The sequence below is a fragment of the Canis lupus genome, chromosome 9 (assembly GCF_048164855.1).
Source record: "Canis lupus baileyi chromosome 9, mCanLup2.hap1, whole genome shotgun sequence".
NCBI lineage: Eukaryota > Metazoa > Chordata > Mammalia > Carnivora > Canidae > Canis > Canis lupus.
In genome coordinates, this window is record NC_132846.1 from 72,122,694 (window position 1) to 72,147,235 (window position 24,542).

General features: G+C 48.3%; 1 protein-coding gene across 1 annotated transcript in view; it reads left to right on the forward strand.

Moving 5' to 3' along the window:
* Nucleotides 1-13,805: 13,805 nt before the first annotated feature.
* Nucleotides 13,806-24,542, forward strand: part of TRAF3 (TNF receptor associated factor 3) — a 116,044-nt gene continuing 105,307 nt past the window's right edge. Inside the window, exon 1 of the mRNA XM_072840021.1 lies at nt 13,806-13,960. The gene's annotated coding sequence lies outside the window, so the exon portion shown is untranslated. The remainder of the gene's footprint in view (nt 13,961-24,542) is intronic.

Genomic DNA, 24,542 nt, shown 5'->3' on the forward strand with positions numbered 1-24,542 from the left:
CAGAGACAGGAAGCCCCTGCCCTCTTGCTGTAATCAGCATCAGTTTATCATTTGCTCTTTAATACCTGCGTGGCTTTACTCCACCGTATCCACTTGGATTTGAAAGTAAACCTTAGCTAATTCCAATAAGATAGCCATGTAAAGCTCAGCCAGAAATTTAATTATATTTACTAAACAGCTAATAAATATTTACTACAAATCTCATTGCTCCATAAAATTGAAGACCGTCCCTTCTGCTTGCTTTCTTGGCTTTGAGGTAAGGCTGAGGGAGAAAGGGAGAGAGAAGGGGAGAGAGAGGGTCCAGCCTGTTTCCAGGTGACAGCATAAACGTGGTCCTTCAGTTGGGTTTTTTGTAATGAGACCCAATCACTCCCAAGTTCCTTTGATCTCAGCTTGATCATTTTATTCAGAAAGCAAGCTCTTACAAGGGTTTATTTCAGTTGCAATTCCAAACCAGATCTCTTTGATTATGTGTGGGAAGCTTACAAAATTTTCCACTGAGATGATTTTTGAATTAAGTGAAAACTTAGCAGTTTTACAATTTTTGAATTGTAGATTTTCACCTCCTCTTTTGGTCTCATAAGTCCATCGCTGGGTGTTTTTAAATCTGAAATTTGCCATAGGCTGAGTCCTCGAAGAAAGATATATACCCTTGACATTTAAAAAAAATTAATGGAAAAGCACTAAATCCCTTCAAATGCTACATTGAAATGTAGTTACAGCTCTTTCTTCATGCCCAGTGAGAATTTAATCATAGCAAAATCTTAATGTTTAATATTGAAATCTTTATCCAAGAGACCCAAAAATTGTTTTGTAAGAAGGAGCAGCTTGGCATTTCCTAAACCTGCTGACACAATTCCCTGACTCTAATTTGAGGCTGTAATAACGGGAGAGATGACTCAGTGACCCTGACTTTTGCCCAAATCCAAAGTTTGGGGCCCCAAGGGCAAAAAGCTTGGACTTAGACAAGGGGCACTGCTCTGGGAGTTCCTCCAGGGCTGGGTCCCATTTGCCTCCAGGACCCTCAAGAGCTCCAGAGGATCTCCATAGATCTCAGTTCTGGGGTGAAGGACTCTGGAGGTTTAGGGAATGCTCTTGGTTGATGGCTGTGCAGGTCAGTGTGAGTGGCACACCTAAGAGTCAGAGGGTCAGAGGGCCAAAACCAGACCCAGGAGACAGTCCCTTTTTTTCCCCCATCCGTGCAAGTATAGAGAGTTAGCAGGCCTTTGGGACCACTGGATTTCTGGAGTGGGCACTATTGGTGCCTGTATGAGATAGGCTTGCTGTGTAACAAATAACCCAGGAGCTTAGTGACTTAAAATAACAATCATTTATTGGCCTTTGATTCTGTGAATTAAAAGTTTGGGCTGGGCTCAGCTGGATAGGTCTATAGTCTCACCTTGTGGGCTCACTCATGTGGCTCTGCTGGGGCTGGGTGATTTAGGGTGGCTGGATGCACATTTCTGGCAGATCAAGGCTATTAACTGGAATGCCTTGGTTCTCTTCTCTGTGGTCCCTTTAGAAGTTGCCTTGAGTTCATTTCCATGGTCTCATGGCTCCAAGTGCCACAAGAGAGCATAAACTCCAATGAACAAGCACTTTCCAAGCCTTTGCATGGATTACATTTGCTAATATCCCATTGACCAATGCAAGTCATATGGCTAAGCCCAGTTTTAAGGAGTGAGGCATAGACTCCTCCTGATGGAAGGAGTAACAAAGTCACATGTGAAATAAATAAATAAATAAATAAATAACAAAGTCACATGCAGAAGGGCATGGATGCAGAAATAGGAATTTGTGGCATTCTGCAGCCTAGCACAGAGCCCCACTTAGACTCCAAATGCTCTGAGTGTTGGCTGCTAACAGCTCACAGCTGCCTTCTCCAGAGAATTGCTTCAGCTGATGAGAGCCACGCACCCCAGCTTACATTCTTTGTCTCTACCTGGGGGTGCTCATAGCCAATGGCTGACTGGTTCACAGGCAGGGGCAACTGTGGCGTGACTTGTCATCCTGAGCCCATTGGGCACCAGTGAGGGCATGACTTCCTTTGGGACCCCACACCCTCACTCAGCTCTTTTCCCTTCCCTACCCCACTCTCCTTCTCTACCCAGTTGGCTTTTATTGAAAAACATGACCTCAACAGATCACACGTCCCCAAAATACCTCGCAGGCTCTGCTTCCAAGGAACTGAATTGTGGAGACTGTATTTTCTCAGGACGGTCCAAGATATTTTCTATTCCACTTGTGTCTCTAGAGGGTGCCCTGGACACCCCCTGCTTGCAACCAACAGGGAATGCCGAAAGTGACACTGTGTGACTTCCAATAGGTTACCAAATGTAATACAGATCCTGCCTTGTTGACTGGAAACCCATTCTTGAAGCCTCTAGCCTGTCGGACTGTCCTGAGGCTGCCGTGTTGTGAGAAAGCTCAACTAGCCCACGTGGAGAGATGCTCAGCCACCCCCATACTGTTCAGAGGTCACTGCGATTTGACTGCAGCTGGAGGGGAGACCCTACTCAGCTAAACCTTTCCCAAATTCCTGACCCACAGAAGCCTTGAAAGATAATAAATGATTGTCGGCTAAGCCTTAAGTTTTGGTCTAATTTGTTGGCCAGTAATTGTGACCATACACTGATCTGAGACAATATCCATCTCCCTGTTATCATGGAGAACAGAAGAGGAGCTTCCTGAGGACGTGAGACACTGTCCAAACCACTGGTCCTCTGCTCTCATTCGTGCACAGGCTAATTCTGTGTGTGTGTGTGCGCGCGTGCACATGCGTGCGCACGCAAGCACGTGTGTCTGTCCTGTTGGTCCCATTTCTCTTTCCACTCCCAGAGCCTCTCAAAGTGCCTGGCTCACGGCAGTATCAATGAATGTTAGTAAAAGTTCCTATACAGTGAGACCCTCGTGTTTGTAGCCAGACAGATCCTCCTTGTTCTCCAGCAAGCCATCCTGCCCCTCCAACCCCCTTCCACTAGAGAATCCAGGAGAGAAGCTTCCACAACAGTAAGTCTCTTTGTGACAGACTGGTTAAAGGTCTTTCTTCTTTGTTGGAAATTCTGGAAGTGTGCCCATTTCCAAATTTTGTCTGGGCTTCCTCTCAGGCTGCCTTCTGCATCTCCAGCCTTTCAGAGCAAGTCCCCAACCTCAGGAGTGTGGCTCTGCAATTTTCAAGGACCAGGAGAACAGGAGAGGTCCAGGAAGGAGGTGATTCCTGGGGGCAGAGCTCTGGGATTTAAGATGCAATTTGGAGGTGTGGGCATCGATTCCCAGCTCACGAAGGCTGCCCTCTTTTCAGGCTTTGCTCATAGCTGAGTCTAGGGGACGAGCAGTAGGGAGAATGACACACGTCATTCCTAGGAGGTTGAGAGTGGTAGGTAGGGGTTGGTGGGGGGAGAGAGGTTGGCAGAGGAGTGATGGGGGAAACGGTGAGTGGCAGGCAATGCATGGCAGGCATGTGGAGGACAGTGGTGATTGCAGGGAGCACTCATGGACAGGATGTTAAGGGAGTGCGGAGGATGTGGTGGGAAGATAATTGGTGGCCGGGGAAGATGAGGAGGATGGTGGCAGGAATGGCACGGGGGAATGGCGGGTGAGAGTGAGGGGTGAGAAAGGGATGGTAAGTGGCAAGCAATGGCTTGGGGCGAAATTATAGCATTTTTGAAAGGATCCTAACTTCAACGCATAGACCTGAATGATGCTACTGGATTTTGCCTGATTACAAAAGGTTTTAGGAGTTCTATGTTAGGCTGCCTTGTTTTTCTGGGCAAATGTCAGAGACTATATTGCATTATTAGTTTCAGGTCTTTTGACAACCCAGTGGTAGCCGGGCCCTTCTCTGGGGGCAAAAACCACTGAAAAATGACTTCAGCAAGTTCACATTCACCCCTCCTTGCAGCCAGTCTTGGCAGGGAGCCCTGAAGCTTGGGCTAAGGGGAGTGAAGAGGAGGGAGCGGGGAAGACCCTTCACAGGCCATTACCCACAGAGGGGAAGATGTGGTCTCCCCCCTGCTCATCACCACCGCAGGCCGAGCAGCTTTTTGGGATTTATCAGCAGAACAGGCCCATTCTTCAACTGCCCAGTGGACATTGTGAGCATAGGAATGAATGAGTGTTTCAAAGATATACAGGTGGATGTTATTTTTTGATCAATCCTGGGGCAAAAACAACTTTATTTATCCTTAAAAGTGATGGGGGAAAATGGAATCAAGGCTCTAGACAAGCTGGGGGTACTTCTCCTTGATCCTTTTCTAACATTTTTTTTTCTTTTCAGACTCAAAAGACCTGACATCCACTCAGATTGAAGCAGGAAAGGAATACCCAAGTCCAGGTTCTTTTTAATTATTTCATTTATTTATTTGAGAGAGAGCACAAGCAGGGGGAGGGGCAGAGGATGAGGGAGAAGCAGACTCCCACTGAGCAGGGAGCCCAACTTGAGGCTTGATCCCAGAACCCTGGGATCATGACCTGAGCCGAAGGCAAACGCCTAACCAACTGAGCCACCCAGGCGCCCCCCAAATCCCACTTCTCGATCACCCAGGCAGCTTTGGACGAGCCTATGCCTATTCAGATTGTTTCCCTACAACAGGCAGAGTCCAAGGGAGGCCCTGGGTGAACGCCAGTTGGTGTTCTTTCTGGGGAGTGGCCTGGGACAGCCTTGTTCTGAGTGCTGGCATCTCAGTTTCTGCATTTGGACTTGCAGAATGAACGGCCCCATCAGAAGAGCAAAATCCCCAAACCAAAGTTAGAGTGTCCGACTTTGGTTCCTTCACCATCTGTGGGGAAATTTTTTAGTTTGCCTCATACTCAAAAAGAAACAGCAAGGGAGGAAAGGCCATTTCCTGTGACAGCCATCAGGGGCAGCCACATCAGGCTGCGCCCTGAGTGCCTGAGTGCCCACCCTGGCAGGGCCTCCCCCCACTGTGGCTTCACGGGCAGCATCACGAGGACGGTGTACAGGAGCCCTGCCCGACTGCCTCTCACTGTCTCTTATATCCCCCACAAGAGGGGAAGTGCCACTGGAGAGGCACAGGGGCATGCCCAAGACACCTGGACCGTGGGCCAGGGTCCGTAGAGAGCCCAGGTAGATGTCCACGCCAGCCCTCGGTCCCTTTAATGGTGTCCTCAAGGCTTGTTGGCCAGCTCTGGGTCCCCTGGCTTTAGGAAGTACAATACAGCTGGTGTTTAGCAAACTCTTGTTAGCCTGATGAAGCAGGGCTATTTAGGTGCCCTGCTAATTGCAGAGCAGTGATTAGTGACTTCAAGAAGCCCTAAAACTGTCATTTCAGGTATCAGCACGTAGCAGTGTTAGATCTTCCTGTGAAATGAGCTTATTTGGGCCCATGTTAAAAAATAGTAGAGGGAAATTCAAATGTGGTAGTTATGAAAACTCATCTACATTGCAAATCGCTCATGGAAATTAACATCTTAGAGCCATTGATTAGCTAGAGGTGTAATGAGAACATGAGTTTGTGAATCTGCTGTTCTTATGCTCGCTACCTAGGACAGAGGACAGAGGTGATTTGGCAATTACAGGCCTACTTAGATCCCTTTTGGCCTCCAGACTGGAAACTCCACACCCCAATTGCCCCCTCCAAGAACCGCTTCGTAGGCCCACCTCCACAAAGGAGGGCCAAACTGGATTCTTTCATACTGGCTCACCCAACACTGGCTTCAGCTTACTCTTGAGGCCTTAAAATGCCACCAGAGTTTGGGAATTCTCATTGTAGTTGATTTGATTAATCATAGTTCACATGCCTCAGGTGAATAACAAGACACAAGTCCATGTAGGCTGCCCCAAACACAACCCGGCCAGAAAGAATGAAGTCAGAGCTGGTTATGGTGGCAACTCCCTGGGAGGCAAAATCTGTGGTGTTCTAGAGCAGATTCTTGATCGGCTTCGGGTGGGCAGATACCAGGCCCTGGGTTTCTCCTGTGTCCACGCAGAAGTGGACACAGTGGTGTGGTCAAGGGGGTTGGCCAAAGGCCCCCAATTTTCAGGAGCTCCCCACATTTACCTCAAGTCCACATATTAAATAAAGGAATCATGTTGTCATGGCAATAAGGATTCAAGACAGGTCCTCTGGACACTCTTCTAGACAGATGATCACATCATAAACTTTGTGGAGATTCTGGAGCTGGCACTAGCTCTGAACCAGTCCTGGCCTTTGTGGGGAGCTGCTTGCTGATAAATCTGACAGCGTGAAACTGGAGTTACATGAAGTGGACAGGAAGGATTTGGCTTGAGGCAGAATGAACTTGTTCATTCGTTCATTCATTCATTCATTCATTCATTGGCACATTCATTCACTTAGCCGAATATTTTAATGGCAGCCTAGGGCCTTCTGCCAGAGAGAGTGGCAGTGGCTTCTACCCTAAGTCAGGCCTGCAGCAGCCCTGGAGAGAGAGAGAGAGGGAGCAGACCCCTTGGGCCAAAGCCAGGTGATGGTGAAGCCAGGTGATGGTGAAGCCAGGCCCCAGGGTTCTCCACTTGGGACTGCTCAGGAACAGTAGGAGGAATGAAAGCCCATCATCATGAGTTTTTTTGAATATAACAAACCTTGTTAATTCAGACTCTCTTAATCTTGACTATTTCATCCCAGAATGGGTGGAACTTGCATTTTGCATGGCACACAAAAAAGATGTGTCAGCAGAAGTGAGGAAAAGAGCTTTTACACAGTTGTAGAAATAACACCGGAGTCGTGTCTCCTTGAGAGTAGTGGCTTTTCAGACTTTTTCACCGAGGCCCACAGTGAGAAAGACGTTTTACCTGAAGACACGTGAACAGAACCATTCATGCAGAACTAAAACAAGAGTTTTATGAAACCATACCAATCCTTACTAGGTGTGAAGCCTCTTGCTATTTTCTATTTTCTTTTCTTTCTTTTTTATTATTATTATTTTTTTAATTCATGAGAGACACACACACACACACAGAGAGGCAGAGACACAGGCAGAGGGAGAAGCAGGCTCCATCAGGGAGCCAGATGCGGGACTTGATCCTGGGACTCCAGGATCACGCCCTCAGTTGAAGGTAGGCACTGAACCGCTAAGCCACCCAGGGATCCCCATATTTTATTTCATTTTTAAACAATATGTTGGTCACACCCACTTGACTGATTTTATTATCTATTGATGGACTGCCAGCTGCTGTTTGAAGAACACTGCACCCCAGGCGCTGGGGTTGGTGTGATTCTTTTTGTAGAGGCAGCGGAGGCCCGAGGACCAGCTCCTCTGAAAATGCTTTGCAGTGAACAGATATTGAGGTTTGTCTGTCAATTTCACATTGCATGGGGCTGGCACCCCTGAAAGTGTAATAAGAAAGTCCTAGGTTAGGTAACATCCCCCCAAAATACCCAGGCGAAATGTAATTTTGACCCATGGCAACTGATGATGAACACCTGCAATGCAAACAATCCCTTGTACCCTGGGAGAGCCGGGCAGGTCCTTTATGTATACTGACACCTGAAATACAGCCCTGTGCCTTTCTTTTGGGCATCGTGGCACCTCTCAGGGACATGTTGGCCACATGGCCCCGCTGGTATCATCCTCCTTTACAGCCCCCTTGGGGTAAGGCAGGCAGTCTTATTTCCGCTCTGCAAAAGGGGAAACCCAGGGCTAGGGAGGTAAGGTGCCTTCCTAAGATTATACAGTTAGTCATGAGCAGAGTTCTGCTTTTTCAATTCCTGGTCTAGCATTCTCCTGTTCTAGTGAATTCCTCGCCGGTTCACCTTTCCTAGGGACCTCATCACCACAATACTTTGGGGACCCTTTGGCAAGAAGAGCTGGGGGCCTGACCCATGGCATCCTTCCTGCTTGGGTGTGAAGCCACCGTGTTGGGCCAAGGGCCCGCTTGAAGGTGGATATGGTAAGTCCTGGAAATGCACGTTTTATTTGGAATGCTCCCACTGGCTGAGACCAAAGGAAGAGAAAGAGTGAAGCATACAGAGACCCAGAGGAAGAGTGCTCTGGGCAGAGGGAAGGGCGTGGGCAAAGGTTCTGAGGCCTGGGTTGGCCTGAGTCACAGAGGCTCCCAGGAGGCCAGTGTGGGTGGAGAAGGTGAGCACAGGAAACCTTAGCTCCCTGGTTTTTCCAGGGGACTAGGCCACTGAGAGCAGCTCCGGCTGTTGCAAGGGACAGCACTGCTGTGGCCAGAGATGCTCAGCCTGCAGGCTGTGTGCTGTGGGGTCTCACCCCCATGGGGCTCTAAGCACCCGCTGGTTTAGAACACCACCATGATGGCACCCAGATAAACGGTGATGCTCATACCCTTTCTTCAGGTTTGCAGGAAGTAGGGACCTAATGGTTTCCCAGCATTCAGTATTATTTCTTGGAAGAGAGTCCTGGATGTGGGGGCACTCACTGGGTAAAGAGGGATTAACCTCCTTTTTTTTTTCTTTTTTAATACCCAGGAGATTTGTGTTTCTAGTTGCTAACACCAAGCTTTATCAACTGTGATCTATCTCATGCATCATGTAACGAGAAAATGTCCCATTGTCGTTCACATTTGCCTGGTTTTCAGCATATGTTTATTAGCTGAATGACAATGAAGTAAGATCAAGTGTAGAGTTAGTTTGGATAGAGTATTAGGTATCAATCAAACTTTACGGTGGCCCCCATCTCAGAGTAAAACCAAAGCTCTGTTGATGACCCGAAAGGCCCTGTGTCTCCAGCACCCCTGAGCCCTATTCCCCACCCTCGCCTTCATCCTCTGTGACTCTGTCCTGCTCCTTGGCTTCAGCCATCCTGGCCTCCCGAGTGCTTGTTGACCTCAGGGCCTTTGCCCATGCTGGTCCCTCTTCCTGGGCGCTTTTCCCACTGATAGCCACATAGTACCCTCCTCTTTTCTTTTAGGTCTACATGCAAGTGATACCTTATCTGACACCTTCCCTACCGCCTTCCCTGGCCATTCACCCCAGCCTCTCTCTTCTTCTCTGCTCTGGCTTGCTTCAGAGTTTTTGTTATAAACTCACTTGCAATTTATTTTGTTTTCACCTGCTAGAAGGTAAGCTCCAAAAGGGCAAGCATTTAATTGGTTCCATGCTGGAAGAGAGCTGGCAGGTCTTGACAACAAGCAGGTCTTGACTGAATGCACTAATGAGCAAGGGGACAGTGGGAAAAGTGGCTTTGATCTGACATCATATGACATTTCAGGCTCATCGCCACCAGCCTTGAGAGATGGGGAAGGGCACCACATTTGCCTTTACTCATAGTGAGATGTCACATTGCAGTTTTGATGAATTAGAACGATTCTTGTACTTTTCAAACGTTTTATCTCATTAATCCAAGGCTTAATTTGGACCCAATAACCTTCTCCCTCTTGATTTCTAATGAGCAGGGAGGAGCAGACCCCTACTGCCTAGGAGTCTGCTGGGCTAGGATGAGCTGGCGGTAGGACTCCACCAGCCACTGGCTTGTTCACGAAGTGGAGCGTGCCACCTGAGGCTGGAGCTGAATTCCTGGGGGAGGGTGGGGAGGACAGGAGCTGTGATGAACCCGCAGGTTGAGGGAGGAGGTCAGTGATCACCCAGAGGAGGCGAAGCTTCTGCATAGGATTGAAAGGCAGGCACCCAGATTTTCACAGCAGGTTTTGTGAGTCTGCTGTGTAGTTCTTTTTTTTTTTTTTTTAAGATTTTATTTATTTGATAGAGAGAGAGAGAGAGCACAAACAGGGGGAGTGGCAGGCAGAGGGAGAGGGAGAAGCAGGCTCCCCACTGAGCAGGGAGCCCAATGCGGGGCTTGATCCCAGGACCCTGGGATCACAGCCTGAGCCAAAGGCAGATGCCCAACCAACTGAGCCACCCAGGTGCCCCTGCTGTGTAGTTCTTTTTTTTTTTTCTTTTTTTAAGATTTATTTATTTATTTATGATAGAGACACAGGAGGAGGGAGAAGTAGGCTCCATGCCGGGAGCCCAACGTGGGACTCAATCCCGGGTCTCCAGGATCGTGTCCTGAGCCAAAGGCAGGCGCTAAACCGCTGCGCCACCCAGGGATCCCCTGCTGTGTAGTTCTTAATGCAAATCCTCTTCCTTGTCTCCCACGAGGTCTGCAGAAAAATACCCCCTTTTGCTTGGTGTGACTTCATCCCATGCTCAGATTCTCCAGAAGGACGGAGAAAATGTGCCAGAGATAGTGCGTGTGCACACACACATGTGCAAGTCACAGAATGGGTCTTCCCAAAGTGCCTTCGTGTCCCTGAGCAGCCCACAGAAATGAGAGAAAATTAAAGCTTTATGTGGCCAGTTCTCCAAATCTCCCACCTTCCCTGCTCCTATTACTTCCACAAGAATTCTGGCTAGGTTTGTAGACCTCAGCCACCCTGTCCCTCCCCAGGCCCCATTTCCCTTGTGTTTGCTTCCTGCTGTCCCTGACCAGAGAGGGGCACAGGCAGCCTGCATCTTCTCTGGGGCACCTCTGCCCTTAGCCACGGTCCACTTGAAGGGAAGAGGGGCTGGTAGCATCAGCCCCCTAGCTCGGCCACTGCGATGCACGCTGACCGTGGAGCAGGAGGAGGCAGGGGGCTTTCCATACTGACCACCCCAAACCTGGGGCATGCCCCCATCCACCATCCTTGGCCTTTTTTTCAGTGGAAGGCAGTTTCAAACTTCAGGTTACAAACCAACAGTGAATGGAGAGGGTAGCAACAGTATTTAAAAAATAGAAATGTGGGGTGCCTGGGAAGCTCAGTCGGTGAAGCGTCTGCCTTTGGCTCAGGTCATAATTTCAGGGTCCTGGAATTGAACCCCATGTCACATTTCCTGCTCAGCAGAGTCTGCTTCTCCCTCTCCTGCTCCTCCTGCTTATGCTTGCTTTTTCTACCCTGTCTCTCTGTAAAATAAATAAAATCTTTAAAAAAAATAGAATGGGATAGAAAATAGAGCATGTCACATGTCTGAGGTTAAGTGTTGTCATATATGTGTGTGTGTATGCACACATACATGATACACGACTGGGCTGTGCTGTAAAATTCAAAGTTTGGAAGCCACTTGTGTGGACAGTATAACTGTTTTTATTTTGCTGTGTGTTCTGGTCCCTCCTGAGGTGACATTTAATATGTTCAGTGGGAGAAGCTGCCAGGGTACTGCAGCCCAAGTTAGACCTCCATGGGGTGGTGGGGGCAAATCTTTGCATGGGTGCCACTTGAGGGCCTGATCATCATATTCAGGGAGAGGCCTCATGAGACCCTGTTCACGGGCCTAAAGTCCCCTAACACTATACCATGGATTCTTTTTCCCCTTCTCTGTAAAACAAACTCCATTGGCTTCTGAGCCGTGGCTCTAATATCTGTGTGCACTTCTCCCAGAAATAGAGCAAACAGAACATGTAATGCTACATAAATCCCTGTGAGAAATTTCTTTGTCCAGAAATGGTGTCAGCTTGTTGTTCCACGTTGCCATAGGGAACAGAGAGGGCTGCCTCTGAGACGCGGAGGAGAGCTGTGATTGGCCCTCCTTGCCGCCCATCACTGCTGCCCCGCCGGCTGGAACTGCAGGGGACAGAGGACCCGCCCCCCTAGAGCGGTTGCACTGTTTGGGGCAAAAATTATTTGTGTGGTCCTCCTGTCGTCCCTAAAAGCAGGGGATGCAGAACTACTCAGACAGTTGGAGAAGATAAAGGAAAGGTGGAAGGGGACGAGGACAAGGAGCAGGTCTCACCAGCAGAGGGCTCCACCCTTGGCCGTACCTGAATCTATTCATTCTCCAGGTGGCTCCATAGGGCTTCGGTAGAGAGTAAAAGGAGTTCCCAGAAAACCCCTCTGATGATGGATCTCTGAAACTTCTACCTCCTTCCTTATTTTAAAAGAACAAAAATAGCCCAGTCTGGAGAATTTTTGGCAGTCCTATTTTGGCAAAGTCTTAAAAAGAGCCCTTGTCATACATAGAGCGTGGGGCCCAAGTTAGACCTCCATGGGGCGGTGGGGGCAAGGTCTCTGCATGGGTGCCACTTGAGGGCCTGATCATCATATTCAGGGAGAGGCCTCATGAGACCCTATTCACGGGCCTAAAATTCCCCTAACAGGTGCGTGAGCACCTGGCCCACGGTGTCCCAGGACGGTGGTCGGGGCGGATCTGGGGACCTGGGAGGAGGTGGGCCCACAAGCAGGGGCCCTGCAGTCTGGGGCACGGGAAGCAGCCAGGGCCTGACCCTTTCGGGCCGGGGTCACTGCAACGTCTAACAGGCAGGAAAGGACACCCAGGGCTCTGGAGGGGAACCCAGCACGAGGACAGGGGAGCCCACCCCGGGGACCTCGGCTCAGCACAGAGCCCAGGGGTCTGTGTGCAAGGGCTGGCCTCCGCAGGCCTGTCACCTTGACAGAGTTGGTCGGGGTGGGGAACCGCAGCCATGTCGGGTCCTCTGGTCTGAACTCAAGGTGCTGTGCCCTTCCGTGGCCCCAGCGGAGGCGCCACTGCAACCCGAATGGGGGTACCAGGCCCCTCTGTGCTGGGGCTGCAGAATACACCTGTCGGGCCGCGGGGACCGTCCAGGGCTCCGGAACGCTCCGCGGGGAGGCTGCCGGAGATGCTGGACTTCCTGCCTCGACTCTCATGAGTCATGGGGGGAATATAAGGAGGAAGACTGGCCGGCGCTGGTCACATTGGTGTCAGCTCTGTCGGGGATCTTCGTGAGCCCCCACGGGAGGAGAGGCACGGAGAGCCCCTTCCGTTGCCTCCGTGTTGACTCGTAAACATGCTAGAGTTGGCCTCCCAGGGAGAGGCCCGGCCAGGCGGGGTGCGTGCGACCTAAGAGGGCCAGGGCGACCCCGGGGACCCCGGGGCGGGGGCCGGCTCTGGAGCCCCCCCCCCGCGCCCCGTCCCGCACAGGCCTGGGTGCACGGCGTCGAGGCTGCGCGGGCCCTGGACCCCGCGGCCCGGGCGCCCGCGCCAGGTGCGAGCGTGGGGCCCTGGTGGCACCCTGGCCACCCAGTCCCCAGTCCCGGGCGCAGCTTCCTGGGTGTGGGAGGAGCCCCGGGAGGAAGGAGAGGAAACTCCAGGCAAACAACTGCGCCGACATCCCGCTCTCCATACCGGGGCGCAGAGGCCCAGATGGCTTGAGTCACCTTCAGCCCCACCCACCTGCGCGTGTGTGAGCGCGCGTGTGCTGCGGCGGGTGTGAGTGTGTGTGTGGTGCGAGGGCTTGAGGGTGTCTGTGCCCGGGGGCGTGTGAGCGTGAGTGTGAGGGGCAAGTGCGCGGGTGCAAGCGAGCGTGTGTCCAGGGTGCCGCCTGCGGGAGTGAGCGTGGCTGCGCGGGTGAACCGGGTGACGCCATCGCTCCCGGCCGCCGCCGAACCTGCACCTTTGGGGCCCACACGCGGCTGCGTGGCTTTTTTTTTTTTTTTTTTAACCCGGAAAGGGGGAGGAGGACGGAGGACGGCGGGGGCGCGCGGGCCGCGCAGAGCGAGGGGGCGGGGGGCGGGCGGCGGGCGCGGGGGGCGGCGGGGGCCGGCGGGGGCCGGCGGGGGCCGGCCGGGCTCGCGCCGCCGCGCCGTTGCTAAGGCCGGCGGGCGGGCGCGGGGCGGGCTGGGCCTTAGCAACGGGCCGCGTGCGCGTGTGCGCGCGTGCGCGTGCGCGCGGGGAGGGGAGGGGGCAGCGCGGGGGCGCGCGTGCGCGTGGGGCCGGCCGCGCTCGCCGGGTCCTGCGCTCCCACGCGCGCGCGCGGGCGGCGGGGGCGGGGCGGGCGCGCGCCGGGGCGCGCTCCGGCGGCCGGCGGGGATTTCCAGCGCGCGAGAGGAAGTGCTGCGAGAGGGTGCGTGAGGGCGCGAGGGAGCGCGGCGCGGCGCGGCCGCCGCGTGCGCGAGCCGGGGTTGCAGCCCAGCAGGGACTTTCCAGCCGGCGGCGGCGGCGGCCGCCGGCCCTTCCCCGCCCCCCGACATGGGGCTGCCCGGGGAGCAGGACGCTGCGGACCGCGGCGGAGGACGCGCCCGGAGCCCCTGAGCCGGCCGAGCGGGGCGGACCGCGGGGTAAGGGGCTGAGGTGTTGGGCGGCGGGCGGCGGGCGGGCGGGCGGCTGCATCCCCGGCGGCTCCTTCCCGCGCCCGCGGCGGCGGCGGCGGCGGCGGGCCCGGGGCCGGAGCGGGGCCGGGGCGGAGCAGGCCCGGCGCCCGGCGGCGAGTGCCCGGTGCGGCGCCGCCTCGCCCCCGCCCCCGCCCGGGCCCGCCCGCCCCCCGAGCGCCTCAACTTCGGAAAACTTTGTCCTCCAGGCCGGGCCCGGGGCCGGCGGGCCGGGGTGCCCGCAGCTTTTCAGGAAACGGGGTGCCGAGGCCTCTGGAAAGCGCGAGCCCCGCGGGGTGGGGAGAGCCGGCGTCCGCCGCGGGGCCGTGTGTGTTCGGCGGCGGGAGGGGCGCCAGGCTCGGGGGCTGCGTCCGCCGACCTCCCCCCACCCCCCCCCCCCCGGCTGGCGGCCGGTGGGGTTTTTTTTTTTTTTTTTGAGCCATTATTTAAAAGTTTATACTGAGTCATTCCTCTGCAGATGAGCCTCTGACTGATTCATAATCGGGGAGCTGCAGCGGCCTCGAAGGCAGGCGGGTACTGGGCTCCAGTTTGGGGCAAAACGCACACATTCCAGCTTTGATTAATAGCAAAGGTCAGGCTGGGCTCCCAGAGGTGCAGAAAATGAAAACGATCCCTGCCACGGTATTTAAGATTTCATCTCGAGGCGCCAGGCTCTCTCTCGCTTCACGTACACGCTTTGCCACGTTTTCACCCTGTCACCCCACTTGGGGACAGCGATTTAATATCGGGACCTGTGGAGAGGATTCTGTGTGGAACATTCCTTACCCTTAATCTGAAAACATAGCAACAAAATGGAAATGGATGAACGGCCGGCCGTGGACGTGCTTTGAAATTTAAGAACCCTTCAGATAATGGGCCGTTGAAGGAAGCAGTTTTATTTCACGTTTTTCCTATTAAGCTCTGAATCAGCTTTCAGACGGAGATAAGCCGTGTGTGTGTGTGTGTGTGTGTGAGTGTGTGCATTTATTTTTGTGGAGTCATAAAGGCTGTATCGAGGAGCGTTACCTACTGCTTCTTAATTTACATTCACAGCATACAACTGAGGAGGAGCCATAATTTTTTTTTTTTTGGGGGGGGTAGCATTTGCCGTCAGTACACACTAGTGAAGCTTTTGGAAACGTATTCTGTAACCTTCTGTAGATCTATAAAACCCTCATTTAAGGAAACGACCAGGCGGACCGTCAGTTGGTGCTAAAATCTTCGCGTGTCTTTCCCATCTTTGAAAATGGCCTGTTAAAAAGACTGCATCATGTGTAAGGATGTCTGGCAAAATAGTGCACAAGCCGTTCGATTTTCAACTGAAAGGGGGAAATTTGCTTTTTTACCCTGTTGTGACTGTATGGGTATGTATTTAGCATTAGTCTAAAGATGAAAAAATTCTTCGGCCCAGCAAAATGAGCTTTATCGGTATGGAAACTGGAAAATATGTAAGATTGGAAATCCTTGTGAGTAGATAGATGCTCGTGACAGACACCCTGACAGACCCGGGATTCCAGCATCACTAGTTAAAATCCATCCCTATCACGCATGAGGTTTAAGATGTTAAGGTGTCTCACCCAGACGCCATCAGTTCCAGCTGTCACAATGCAGAAGCCAGGAAAGCAGAGAGCACTGGCAGGGAGAATTTCAGCATTTTTTTTTTTTTTTTAAGGACATTCATGTGAATTTTTCTGCAAGGGGAAAGAAGACCAGTTATTTTCCTTGGATTCTATTCATACATTTTGGAATTAATAAGATGGCCTCACTTACTGAGAAGGGTGTAAAGACATTCCACTGGAAACAGGCAGTAGCAGTGGTCAGTGGTTTCTGTTAATTCCCTCAAAATATTTCTACCCTTCTTCATGCCTTCAAGAAAGTCCTTCATTTAAGCGAAACATCTGAGCTGCCTCTTGCTGTCTTCCGCTGTTTGGGATTTTTGATTCTGTAAACACCCTGGCTAGAATCCCTTTATTTTTTTCACTGTGCAAAGCGGAGAAAGGCCTTTCTGGGGTATTGTCGGGATAGATATGCTAATGAACTGAGGATGGGAATGATTTATCACTCCCTTAAAGTCCTTCTCTGTGATGTTAAAGCTGTACTTGAAGAAAGATAAAACTGTCACTGTGGTGTTGCAAGTCTGGGCTGGCTCAAGCAAACAAAGGAAATTGCGTGAAATTTGCCCATCTCTATTTTCTCATCCTCATATAGCAGGACTCTCCAAACAGCAAGTGATCTGAACTATCAAGTATTATGCAATAGCTGAGTTTCCTTGCCGTGGTCAAGGAAATAATAATTTAAGAATTATTAACTTGATAGAGGATACGTCTTATGACCAAGGTCCTCTGTGCTGATTCCATAGAGTTAGGACCCCTTGTGTGCTTTTCTACAAGCGTTTGTAAGGGAAGAAATATTATTTGGGGGTGGGTGGGAGAGGGGAGAGTCATAATATTGACTTCACATATGGACAGAAGCTGGGAAGAGAGTTACTGAGTGAGAAAGAAGGAAGTGAAGCCTGTGGATCTGGAAGATGACCAGAGAGAGGCAGTGGAGGCCTAATTGTGGAGGAGATGCTGAGGCTTGTTCTGAGCAGAAGGCATGCGGCCAGAGGGAAAGGCCAGATGCCTGTGCGCAGGAGGGCAGTAGAGAGAGGTGAGTTGGGGTAGGTGCCCTCATAGCAAGAGGCTTTGGGTCCAGGGGAGCCAGAGGTCACAGAAGAAAATGTAATTTTGAGCAGAAAGGAAAAATGTAAGGAAACTGTGTGCTCGTGTAGTATCAGTCATTCATAACTGACTAAAAAATACAAAACGACATTCTCATTTTAAGGAGCCTTTACCGACTGTCTGCATTCTGCACAACAGTCTTCTAGACAAGTGGGGGTGGGGAACTGACCCCGCTGTGAAGGAAAGGTAAGGTTTTTATCATCAAGCAGTAAAATTTTTTTGGCTGAAATTTTTTGTCTCCATGTGTAGACCCTGGGCTGAGGCTGGCAGGTAGTAAGATGTCCTAAACGTAGGTAACTGTCGGTTTCTCACAACTCCCAACGATCAGGTGGGAATCTCTTGCTGAATTCTGTATTCCTCGATAAGTGGATCATTAACTGGAAGTTGGAAATCTTTTTCTCATCTAACTTAATGTTCAATTAATGTGCCTTGAGTTTCCATAATGTTTTTGTTACAGAGCTAGGATGAGTGAGATACAGTTCCTGCCTTGAAAGGCATGGTCTGCAGAAGTTTGCCCCTGTGCACCAGGAAGGGAGATGCCTGAAACCACAGGTATTGGACCAAGACAGCCCCAGGACTGAAGCTTGTGGCAGGAAGGGTGAGGAAAAGTGGAAATTTACCACCCTGCCCTCAGGGGACTGGCACTCAACTGGAGAGGGAAGACCCACCAGGACGAAACTAAGTAGTCATAAAATGTAGGCTAAAGTCAATTAGTGGATTGTGTGGAAGACTGGAAGTATGGGGAGGAATTCAGGAAAAGGGGAAGCTTTGGCTGGCTGGGGGTAGTCAGGGAAGGCATCTGGGCGGCCATTGGGATTCTTGCAGGACCCTTAGAATGGCAGGAAGAGGATTTCTCTCCACCCTCCCTATGTTTTGGTAAGATGAGATCTGACAATTTGTCACTTCTTGCCAGTAGACACAGTGCTGGCGATACTGCTGGTCAGTGGATTTCCAGTTATGATGTTTCCTGTGCTGTTCTCTGTCTAGCTCTTACCTGGAGCTCAAGTGGGTCAGGTGATTTGCTGCTGCCAAGGGGAGCCTGCACTGGGGAGCAGCACACCGCTGTCCTGACTGTTTCGCATTCTTGGTAGAAAGTCTTCAAAAGTGGTGGGGAGGAGAGAGGTGTAAATGTTAATAAAAAGCATCTGTTCCTCAGGAACCTACCCCTCCCCCCAACTTACTGCCCTGTCATCTGTGCTGAAATGACCTAAATCTCTTTAATTCTCAAGAAATTAAAAAAAAAAAAAAAATCCGGTCCTGTAATTTCATTCCATGATTCATGTTTTTCTGGGGCTTGTTCCATGTTGATTTTAACTATGTAGTGTTTTTTTTTTTGTTTTTTTTTAATGGAGGTGATTGGGTAACTTTTTATGAGAACATGCCACCAAGAAAGGTATCAGGCCCACTGTTCTGATATTCTGATTTCCTTTCCAATTTAAACACTGACTCTATGGCAAAACGCAAAAGCACATTTATTGGAAACTTGGTTCCTTTAAGTGGAAAGAAAAGTCAAATCGATTAGCCAAGTAGGATAATGAAATTTTTAGGACCATCATACTATCAGAGTGCTAAAACATGATTCTCCAGGGGTCGTGATAATTATAAGGAAGATTTTCAGAGCCTGGCTTTGTACTCTGGAAGGTTAATGCCCAGTAGGAAGCCTGCATACAGGAGGTAATGAGGGACCCATTAGGCCTCTCCTGTACAGAACTACAAATTTGGGAGAGGGGGAGACATGCCAGATGCCACACAGTAATTCTTTGTGGTTTGGCTGATAATGTCTGCAGTTGAGTGTGCCTTGTAGCTGCCTCTCTTGACTGTGCACCCCTGCGCCTACCCCCCTCTTCTGTCATGCTTAGCTTTCAAAGAGGCTTGTATCGGAGCCTGGGTGGCTCAGTTGGTTGAGCATCTGCCTTTGGCTTAGGTCATGATCCCAGGGTCCTGGGATGTAGTAGCCCTACATCAGGTTCCCTGCTCAGCGCAGAATCTGCTTCCCCTTCTGCTCCCCTCCCTGCTTGTGTTCTCTCTGTCTTTTCCTCAAATAGATAATAAAATCTATTTTTAAAGATTTTATCATTTATTCATGAGAGAGAGAGAGAGAGGCAGAGACACAGAGACAACAGGCAGAGGGAGAAGCAAGCTCCATGCAGGGAGCCTGATGTGGGACTCGATCCCAGGTCTCCAGGATCACACTCTGGGCTGAAGGCGGCGCTAAACCGCTGAGCCACCCAGGCTGCCCAAATAAATAAAATCTTTAAAAAAAAAAAAAAAAAAAAAAGGCTCCTATGATGGGAGACTTCATTTAACATTGTAACTTCCCTGGGTGTTTTTAATGACTTCGAAGGGAAGAACAGAGAAACTAGTTCGTGTGTTTCCTGCTCAGTAATGCCCTGAAGTCACAACTTTATTTTAGAAATTAAATTCTATTCTTTTTGGATTAATATAGCCTGATGTTCAAGACGCTATTATAGGATAAATTAAGTGTTCTGGTTTCAGATAGCTTTTCTGTGTGAGAAAGGGCATGGCATCGCTTTAGTGTAGTATGTCTCAAGCCCTTAATAGGAGTCTAGGCCCATTAAGTTTTAACTTTAATTAAAAAAATTTTTTTTCTTTTAAAGATTTTTATCTATTTATTCATGAGAGACACAAACACAGAGAGAGAGAGAGAGAGAGAGAGAGAGAGAGAGGCAGAGGGAGCAGCAGGCTCCATGCAGGGAGCCTGACGCGGGACTTGATCCCAGGTCTCCAGGGTGATCACGCCCTGGGCTGAAGGCGGCACTAAACCGCTGAGCCACCCGGACTGCCCTTTAATTTTTTTTTAAGATTTATTTATTTATTTATTTTTAAGATTTATTTTTTAAGTAATCTGTACACCTAGCATGGGGCTTGAACTCTTGACCCTGAGATCAAGAGTTGTATGTTCCCTGATTGAGCTGGCCGGGCACGCCGTTATCTTAAATTTTAATACAAATTTTACATTGTACTCAGTAATATATCCTATTTTAAAAAAATATAAACACACTTTGTCTCCCAAATTTTTGAGTACAGTTAATTCTCCAAAAGATGCATTTTGTTTGTCTTTGGCTTCCCTAGGATCCCTGAGGGCTCCCCTGGCATCCTACCATGTGTCCCTGGAGCTGTCCATTCCTCAGCTTGAGAAAGGGAAGCAGTGAATGCCAGTCCTGCCCTCTGTACTTTTGCAGGCTGTTGGTTGTCTCTGAATAAGTTTCCCCATCTGTAAAATGGGGCATCACATGCTTGTTATGAGTGAAGTGGACAATAAAGCATTCTACCAATGTTATTTTTAATTTTTTTTTATTTTTAGAGGGAGTGGGTGGGAGAGGCAGAGGGGAAGAGAGAGAGAGAGAGAGAGAATCTTCAGCAGGCTCCACATCCAACACAGAGTTTATGCACGAGTCAGATCTCACAACCCTGAGATCATGACCTGAGCTAAAACCAAGAGTCAGATGCTTAACTGACTGAGCCACCCAGGTGCCCCTGATGTTAATTTTCATAATAGTAACTACTAATACAATAACTAATCAAGATGTAGTAGAATAAGAATGTTAAGATCTTAAAATATGGGGACGCCTGGGTGGCTTGGTGGTTGTGCGTCTGTCTTCAGCTCAGGGCATGATCCCGGAGACCTGGGATCGAGTCCCATATCGGGCTCCCTGCATGGAGCCTGCTTCTCCCTCTGCCTATGTCTCTGCCTCTCTCTCTCTCTCTGCGTCTCTCATGAATAAATAAATAAAATCTTAAAAAAAAAGATCTTAAAATATGAACATGATATGTCCTTGCTTGTGGTAGGGACCATGGAGACTTTCTAGTTGAATTCCTTCTTTTTATATGGGAAGCTTGGAGGGTTTAGGTTAGTAACTGTCCCAAGTCAGGTAAGGGCAAAGCATGGACTGTTCACCCAGACTCCAGTTTTTTCTTTACATTCTTCACGTCAATATTTGCCCCAGGGAAGCTTGCTTGGCCTCTATTCCAACTTGGAATAAGTGAGAATTATTTAATCACACATTTTTTGAGAGCTTACTTGGGCGCTATGCTAGATGTCAAAGCTAAGTAGTCAGGTAAGATGCTGTCTGATGGCTCTCCTCAAGGAGCTTCTGTAAGGTGGTGAGCCAGAAGAGCTTGTGGGTTATGGCACAGTGTGATAGGTTCCATGAGGCTAGAACAGAGGTGCCGAGGGAGCGTGGGGGGTATCATGTAATTTGAACTGGGGGGTTAGGAAGTGTTTTCCAGGGAGGACAATATGAGCAAGCGGGAGAGCACTGGCTGGGAGGATTATTGCATTATTAGGCGGCCCATGTGTTTGAAGCTATTCCTCAAGCCTGGGTTTCAGGGAGAGGGCTCGGGAACAGGGAACTGGCTGCCTTTGGGTGCTGCCTGTTTGCCGGCCTAACTTTTGAAGTAAGAATTACTCCCGTTTTACAGATGAGGAAAATGAAGAGCAATAGGACCATTGGACTCTAGAGTTTGTGTTTTCATTACTGTGCCATGTGGTCCAGTTTAAGCTAAATTACAATCCAGTTTTGGATTTTATTCACATTCTAGACTTTTTAGTTTTGCTTTCAGATTCTGGTGTTTTAGTTTTGCTGCTATAAAATGCTTTTTAAAAGAAATCATATATTTTTCCAGTGTATGTTTTTCATGCATCCTTTCCTTTCCCCTAACATCTGCTTTGCCTATATTGACTTCTTTTTCTGTTATTCCTTCCATTCCTTCTTTCTGTTTTGAGTTATTTTCTTATAGCAGCAACACTGCTTTCAATATCCTTTAACAAATTCAGTTAAGACGTTCTTTACCCTTGTGGTTCAGATGTTGCTTACATCTTGCTGAGTAGCAGTCCCAAACCTGATTTCCTAATGTGTTTTCTTTCCCCTTTCCCTCTCTTAATTTACATTTAAACTGGTAGCCTAGTAATAATGATAGTACTTAGTATGCCTTTATAGAGTTTTACAAACATTACTTGTTAGTGGTAAACAAGTCCCTGAGGCCTGGTCAGTCTGTAGAGAGCATAATGGTTGCAGCCAGTACAGTCAGATTTTTACCCATTCATCTGGAATGTAATTATAACTACAGATTACTTATGGGAGTAAAAGTTAAAGGCAAGGAAGCCTTCTCCAGAATTAGCAAGGAAATGATGATGTTGATTATTTTGGAGATTTTATGTGGCTTTTCTGTTAGAACTGCTGTAAAGTTTTGAACACAGAACCAAGAAGGGTTAGTGATGGGTGGATTGAGGCGAGGAGGCTTGTTTCATAGTCTTCTAGGGCTCTAGTGTTGAGATGAGAAGCTTCTCAAGGACAGGGTCACTTCATCATATTTTCAATCTGTCCTGAGATGCGCTCAGTAAAAATGAGACAAATTTATGTATGGAAGGAGTATGGGTTTGAAATCAGATATGATTTGAATTCTGGCCCTTCTTTTAGCTAACTACGGTGGTAAGTTACTTAGCTGTTCTGAACCACAGTTTTCTTTTTTTTTTTTAATTTTTTTAAAAAAATTTATTTATGATAGAGAGACAGAGAGAGAGAGAGAGGCAGAGACATAGGCAGAGGGAGAAGCAGGCTCCATGCACCGGGAGCCCGACGTGGGATTCGATCCCGGGTCTCCAGGATCGTGCCCTGGGCCAAAGGCAGGTGCCAAACCGCTGTGCCACCCAGGGATCCCTGAACCACAGTTTTCTTATTGATGAAAAGGTAGTTGTGAGGAATAAAAGTGAGAATATGAGTGAATGTGAGAACCTAGCATATTATAAGTGGTAATTCTCTCTCTCTTTCCTGAGTGACTTTCTAAAGGGAAAACATGCCTTGTTAGCAAGGTGAATGACAGACTCTTTTGGGAGTATGGCTTGGGCCTGAAAACTATCTTGCAACGTAGATGTGGAAGCAGCATATTATTGGACTATGAAGAAGTTATTTGTAATAAAAAGTAAAATGATTTTTACAAAAGGAATTTTTGCATGTGATTATTTTTGATAAATTAACATTCATTCATTCATTCATTCGAGACACAGAGAGAGAGAGAGGCAGAGACACAGGCAGAGGGAGAAGCAGGCTCCATGCCGGGAGCCCAACACGGGACTCGATCCTGGGTCTCCAGGATCATGCCCTGGGCTGAAGGCGGCGCTAAACTGCTGAGCCACCCGGGGCTGCCCGATAAATTAAAATTTATATTTTAGTTTTAGTGCATTATTTTCTTTTATTGTTTAGCAGAGTAACATTCTTCATTCTAGTCTCTGTTCAAATGTCACTTCTTCTAGAAGGTCTTCCCTAAACACCCTAATTAAAATAGTCCATGCTGTTACTCTCTAGTCTCTTACCTTGCTTTTTATAATTGTAGCAGAAAACTTTTGTTCATCATCTTAACCCATGTACTAGGGGAGTGTGTGGTAGATATTCAAGTATTTGTATGGATGAATCAATATACTTTAGTCAAATCACGTTTTCTTTTATTGAGGCAAAATTCATATAACATGTAATTAACCGTTTTAAGTGTGCAGTTTAGTAGTATTTAGCATATCACGGTGTTGTGCAGCTACCAGCTCTTTCTAGTCTCAAAAATTTTTCATCATCCCATAAGAAAAACCCTTATACCCATTGAGTAATCATTCCCCATTCTCCCTTCCTCCCAACCCCTGGTAACCTCTAATCTGCTGTCTCTATGGATTTGCCTATTCTGGACATTTCATATAAAAGGTATCATATAACATGTGACCTTTTATGTCTAGCATCTTTCACTTAGTGTAATGTTTTTGAGGTACATCTAAATTGTAGCATGTGTAAGTATTTTGTTCCTTCTTATGGCCGAATAATATTCCACTCTGTGTGTATACCACAAATTATCCATTCATCCACTGATAAACGTTTGGATTGTTTTCCCCTTTTGGCTATAATGAATAATGTGTACAAGTGTTTTCATTTCACTTGGGTGACATATGTAGGAAATGGAATTGCTGGGTCATATGGTAATTCAGTTTAACTTATTCCCACAGGCAATGTACCAGGTTCCAATTCTGTATATCTTTGCCAACATTTATTGATGTATGTATGCATGTATGTATATATAGATAAGCTATTCTAGTCGATGTAAAGTGGCATTTTCATTATAATTTTGTATTTCCTTAATGACTGGTGGTATTGGACATCTTTTAATTGTATGTCTTTTTTGGAATGATGTCCATTCAAACCCTCTGCCCATGTTTTAGTTGGGTTGTTTATTGTTTTTTGTTGTTGTGGAGTTGTAAGAGTTCTTTATATAGTTTGAATATTAAACCCAGATTAAGTATGTGGGTAACAAATATTTTGTTCCATTCTATTTTTTTCACATGCTTAATAATGTCCTTAAGTCCTTAAATTAAAAGTTCTTAATTTTGACAGAGTCCAATTTATCTATTGTTTTTGTTGCTTGTGTTTTTGGTATCATATCTGAGAATCAATTACCACATCTGAGATCATGAAGATTTATCCCTATATTTTATAGTTTTAGCTCTTACATTTAGATCTTTGATCCATTTTGAGTTAATTTTTGTATATGGAGTGAGCTAGGAGTTCCACTTTATTCTTTTGTATGTGGTTATTCTTTCCCCATTAGATGGACTTGGCACCCTTGTTGGAAATCAGTTGGTCATAGATGTTTGAATTTATTTTTGGACTCTCAATTCTGTTTTCTTGGTCTATATGTCTGTCTTTTGCCAATGGTACACTGTTTTAATTACTGCAGCTTTGTAGAAAGTTTTGAGGTAATAAGAGAAGTACAAGTCAACTTTTCTTTTTTTAAAGATTTTATTTACTTATTTATGAGAGACACACACAGAGAGA